Source organism: Octopus sinensis, linkage group LG10 (genome assembly GCF_006345805.1).
Source record: "Octopus sinensis linkage group LG10, ASM634580v1, whole genome shotgun sequence".
NCBI lineage: Eukaryota > Metazoa > Mollusca > Cephalopoda > Octopoda > Octopodidae > Octopus > Octopus sinensis.
The window spans coordinates 24,978,408-24,984,407 of record NC_043006.1 but is presented as its reverse complement, the minus strand read 5'-3'; the positions used below and the strand labels follow the sequence as shown (position 1 = coordinate 24,984,407).

The 6,000-nt window shown below is 36.9% G+C and overlaps 1 protein-coding gene and 1 long non-coding RNA gene across 16 annotated transcripts in view; both read right to left on the bottom strand.

The window, feature by feature from the left end:
* LOC118765055 overlaps positions 1–5,485 on the bottom strand; it is a 12,566-nt gene extending 7,081 nt beyond the window's left edge. The window contains exons 1-2 of the long non-coding RNA XR_005000900.1: positions 5,475–5,485; positions 3,830–3,834 (exon numbers count right to left, since the gene is read on the bottom strand). This is a non-coding gene — a long non-coding RNA (uncharacterized LOC118765055). The remainder of the gene's footprint in view (positions 1–3,829; positions 3,835–5,474) is intronic.
* LOC115216158 (sickle tail protein-like) overlaps positions 1–6,000 on the bottom strand; it is a 460,762-nt gene that overhangs the window by 227,285 nt on the left and 227,477 nt on the right. The gene's annotated exons all lie outside the window — the stretch shown is intronic.

Here is a 6,000-nt window from a genome sequence, read left to right as displayed (position 1 = left end):
GAGAAAAACTGTGTGTAACAGGCATCAGATGTGTGCAAAAGAGAAGACTGCACTGGTTCAGTCATGTGATGTGTATGGATGAAGACAGCTGCATAAAAATGTGCTGAGCTCTAATTGTAGAGGGAACACATGGATTGTTAGACCCAGGATGATGTGGGATAAAGTGGTGAGAAGCAATCTTTGGATGCAGGGCCTCACTGAGGAAATAACAAGCGATCAGGATTTGTGATGATTAGCTGTACTCAAGAAGGTGCATCAAGCTAAATAGAATCGATGTCGTCCATACATACAGGCTTGTCCTTTGCAGGTAACAGTGTCACATAACATGCACTCCTGCTGGTATTGCATAAACACATCCATGCCAGAGGCATGTAAGAAGCACCCAGCATACTCTGTAAAGTGGTTGGCATTAGGAAGGGCATCCAGCTATAGAAACCATGTCACAACAGACAATTTGAGTCTGGATAGCTCTCTGGCTGACCAGCTCCATGTCAAACTGTCCAACTAGCATGGAAAATGGACATTAAACAATAATGCTGATGATGATGACACATAACGATACACACATACATACACACATATTATGTCATACATATATATATATATATCTATCTCATATAGGATAAAATTTTTCGAAAAAAATTCTATCAATGGCCAGCATATTAAAAAATACCTTTAAAGATTAAACTTATAAACAACTTATAAACAAGGGCAAAAGAAAAAATTCTAATGCCAAATATGCCGAAAATAGACAAATTGTCAATACCCATATAATTTAACACTATACACACGCATCTCAAAGTAAGCCGACAGAAATTTCTAAAAAATTCCGTTATTATTGTATCAGTTCCAATTTCAGAGTTAATTCATAAGAATTTTCTCCTTGTCAGCGATAAATATGTAAGACATAAATGAAATACTTACTCATACCCATGGAAGAAGCAAGCACTAAATTATGAGCAGACCTAAGTACCCCAAATATATCCAAAATAGAAAATCACCAGCACATCTCAAGTCACGTGCGATTCAAACTGAAAACTCTCACATAGTGAGAGAGTTCAAAAGTGAACACTATTAAAATTACATCTAATATGCATGGGCGACTGCTGGTCTTCCATAAACAACCTTGCCTGAACCTGCACCTGGTAAACTAGTGCGTTCTTTTAGATGGGTGTCTGTCAGTTTTTCTTGTATCACCAATATTGCTTCACCAGTTGGGACTTTGGTGAACAGGCTTATCACATCTAGACTCACCATCTGGTTGGATTCAATGGGGGTATCCTTGATCAATTCTGTGAAATAGGTGAAATTCTTCATGTACAATGTTGACTTTCCTGCTAATGAACTGATTATAACCACAAGGAAGCGGCTCAGTGGATGACATGCTGAACCTCAATAGCTCACTATATGTCTTAACAGAATACCATCCTTGTGAATCTTAGGGAGATTGTACATGTGTGGTAGTTTACTGTAGTGTTGAGTCAGTTGTCTGTACTTCATTGGTGTAAAGTGATCCTTGTTCTTGATCAAAATCTGTGACAAGACCCAACTCTGAAAACAGAGAGGCAGTCGTCACAGAAAATCACTCAACATAGTTTGGTTGTTATCATTTTCATAAGGTATGTGGGTACGAATTTTGTATACCAATATTGTTGGGAAAGAGAAAGAGTCAAGATTAAATGCATTAATTGAGTGAATGTATGTATGTGTATATATACTGTTGTGGAAGGATCCTCACCAAACCCACGTGACTAAAAGCATGTGAACTGTAGTTGTTGACAGCATTAATCATCTATATTGGCTACTGTGTTAGTTTAATATGTTGAAGTAGTATGGAGTATGTTCTGTATGAACATATTAATTCTGTGAAAGGTTATTCTAAATAACCTTATCCAGATATTTATTTGAGTAATACTATTCTTATACCCAATCTGCACAGCTCTCGCCCATAATATTTTTGGCAATGAGATATTCAAATCCATGCCCAACCAATTGTTGTTTCAACATGAAAAATTTACTAGCTTCAGTAATTGAATTACAAAAACTGCAACAACAGCAGTTGTTTGATTTGCAGACAGAAGCAACAGCAACTGTTAATACAACTACTACTCAACAAAACAGAAAATACATCGAGTTCATTAATCTCTAATGTGGTCATAAACTCCGTTGGAGAGTTCTCATATAACCCAGATGAGGGTACTACATTTCCTGCTGACTTTAGAAGGTATGGGGAAACTTTTAATGCATTGCTACACATGTTTTCACAAATTACATGTCTCTTAAGATCACAGTCCGTATTCCTGGGATGATTACAGTGTAATCCGTAGTATCCATGGGTATAAAGTTGATCATCTTCATGGATTCATTGCTTCAGGTATTACAGCATTAATGGATGTTTAACAGAGAGATGCTTATCCCTTTTGACCAGTGCAAAGGTTGTTAGAGTTATGTGTGTATTTCTGGAGAGAAAACAACCATGTGGAATTCTTACATGCCGTAAAGGGCAGTCAAAACTTAAACCACAAAAAGAAAGATTCTTCTTTAAGGCATGCTGGTTGTAAACAAATAGGATATCTAAATGAATAAAAGTCTCAGTTAACCTTATACCCATGAGTTTCTCCATTAATGATCAAATAAATCAATTAATTAGTCGATCAATTGATTAATTAACCATCCATGGTTCATCAGTAGAGTCACTGGAAAATGCACAATTATGAGACTATAATATGTACCGAAAAATATGAGGTAAAACACATGTGCACTTAGTTCCATTTTTATACATCAAGAATTCACATAAAATATCCTCAAGCACCGTGCCAAGGCAGAATAGTACAGCAGTGAATTAATTCAATAGTGTAGTACCTGGCCGAAGAATCAAAATATTTAACTATATAGATACAGGGTAAAAAGTATTTACACTTTTACTTGTTTCAGTCATTAGACTGTGGCCATGTTGGAGCACTGCCTTTAGTCGGGCAAGTCGACCCCAGGACTTATTCTTTGTAAGCCTAGGACTTATTCTATCGGTCTCTTTTGCCGAACCACTAAGTTACGGGGATGTAAACACACCAGCATCAGTTGTCAAGCGATGTTGGGAGGACAAACACAGACACACAAACGTATACACACACACATACATATATATATACATGTATACAACGGGCTTCTTTCAGTTTCCGTCTACCAAATCCACTCACAAGGCTTTGATTGGCCTGAGGCTATAGTAGAAGACACTTGATTAAGGTGCCACGCAGTGGGACTGAACCCGGAACCATGTGGTTCGTAAGCAAGCTGCTTACCACACAGCCACTCCTATGCCTATACCCATGAGTTTCTCTATTAATGATCAAATAAATCAATTAATTAGTCAATCAGTTGATTAATTAACCATCCCTGGTTCATCAGCAGTGTCGCTGGAAAATGCATAATTATGGAACTATATGTACTGAAAAACACGAGGTAAAAAACATGGACACTTAGTTCCATCCTTATACATCAAGAATTCAAATCAAATATCCTCAAACACTCTGCCAAGTCAGAATAGTACAGCAGTTAACTGAGACTTTTATAATTTTAGATATCCTGCTTGCTTACAAGCAACATGCCTTAAAGAAGAATCTTTCTTTACGTGGTTTAGGTTGTGACTGCCCCTTTCAGCATGTAAGATTTCCACATAGTGGTCTTCCCACTGTGTATAAATTTTTATACTCTATTATATAGAAATATATAAAAGGCGGTGAGCTGGCAGAATCGTTAGCACGCTGGGCGAAATGCTTTGCGGTATTTCGTCTGCCGCTACATTCTGAGTTCAAATTCTGCCGAGGTCGACTTTGCCTTTCCTCCTTTCGGGGTCGATTAAATAAGTATCAGTTACGCACTGGGGTCGATATAATCGACTTAATCCATTTGTCTGTCCTTGTTTGTCCTCTCTGTGTGTAGCCCCTTGTGGGTAGTAAAGAAATAGGTATTATATAGAAATATTTATGTCTTCTGGCTTTTATTACACATGCGGACCACTGGTAAAAATTATGTTTTAAATAAATTTTACCCTGTATTTACACACACACACTTTCATTTTATTCTTTCTTTTTAGTCCATTTTTTTATGCTTACCCTTCTGATATAAGCCCTTATTTCCTTTCCCAAATGAAGGATAACATATTTTACTGATATCATTGATCTAAAAAATGTAAACAAGCATGTGTGCACACACACATGCATATACATTTATGTATATGTATGCACATCCATAGGTGTATATAAATATGTATGTGCATGTATGAATGTGTATAGGTGTGTGTGTGTGTATAATTAAAAAGTAATGTAATAATACATTACAGAGGATATATCATAAACAATTAATAATTATTTGGCCAAACATGTTATCATAAAATACATAGAACGACTGCGTTTATAATTATGAACAAGTCACAATTATAACTTAGAGGGTTTCAAAAATGCTTACATGTTTAGAAAGAGCAGTCAAAAACCACTATAAAGCCGCTATCATCACTCATATTATATCTCATCACAATAAATAGTCTGCAGGCAACATGACATATAAAATCCACAACTTAAAAATAAATGGTCTATTTTCTACTGCAATTTCGATGTTGGGAATCTATTAAGGGTCCCATTCATCTCTTCAGGAGAATATTCCTATAGACAGAAATTGATACAAGACCGGCAAGACTTCCTTTTGTACTCCCCCCCCCATTTACTATTATTATTTTTTTTTCTACACAAACCCTCGTTTTCGACTACGGAGAATATGAATCTGCAAAAAAATTGGCAAAATTTGGCATTTTCAAATTACCCCCCACCCCCACCCTTCACTAATTTCATTTTTCACTTTTTGCAGAAATTTTTTTTTCAAAATATGCAGAAAAATACAGGGATTATGATTCGAGCAAGTCGATCCCCAGGACTTATTCTTTGTAAGCCTAGTACTTATTCTATCGGTCTCTTTTGCAGAACCACTAAGTTATGGGAATGTAAACACACCAGCATCGGTTGTCAAGTGATGTTGGGGGGACAAACACAGACACACAAACGTATACACACACACATACATATATATATACGTAATTACGATGAGTCTCGATTATATGAACTTATTTTGCTGTTTTCATCCTATATAAAGACATGACAAAATAAAATTATGTAACTAGAAGTTGTTGGAATAATTTTACTTTAGTAAATAATGAACAGAAATGTGGAATAAAAGTAGGAAAAAGAAGATTGGCAATATAATCATTTTAATATGGTATTGTATTTCGAGACGTTCTATTTCAGCAATATCAAGGAATATGTTGTCATGATACGTGCGTAGTCTAGATAGTGTAAAGTATATGATTTGGAATAAGAAATGAAGGTATAGAGCTTATGATTGTGAGGTTGTGAATTCGATTCCCAGACTGGGCCATGTGTTATGTTCTTGAGCAAGACATTTTATTTCATGTTGCTCCAGTTAACTCAGCTGTAGAAATGAGTTGCAGCATCACTGGTGCCAAGCTGTATGGACCTTTGTCTTTCCCTTGGATAACATCAGTGGTGTGGAGAGGGGAGGCTGGTATGCATGGGTGACTGCAGGCCTTCCACAAACAAACTTGCCCAGACTTGTGCCTTAGAGGGTAACTTTCTAGGTGCATTTCCATGGTCATTCATGACCAAAGGGGGTCTCCTCATATACTCTTTACTCTTTTACTTGTTTCAGTCATTTGACTGCGGCCATGCTGGAGCACCGCCTTTAATCGAGCAACTCGACTCTGGGACTTATTCTTTTGTAAGCCTAGTACTTATTCTATCGGTCTCTTTTGCTGAACTGCTAAGTAACGGGGACATAAACACCCCAGTATCAGTTGTCAAGCAATGCTAGGGGGACAAACACAGACACACAAACACACACATATATATATACATATATACGACGGGCTTCTTTCAGTTTCTGTCTACCAAATTCACTTACAAGGCTTTGGTCGGCCCGAGACTATAGTAGAAG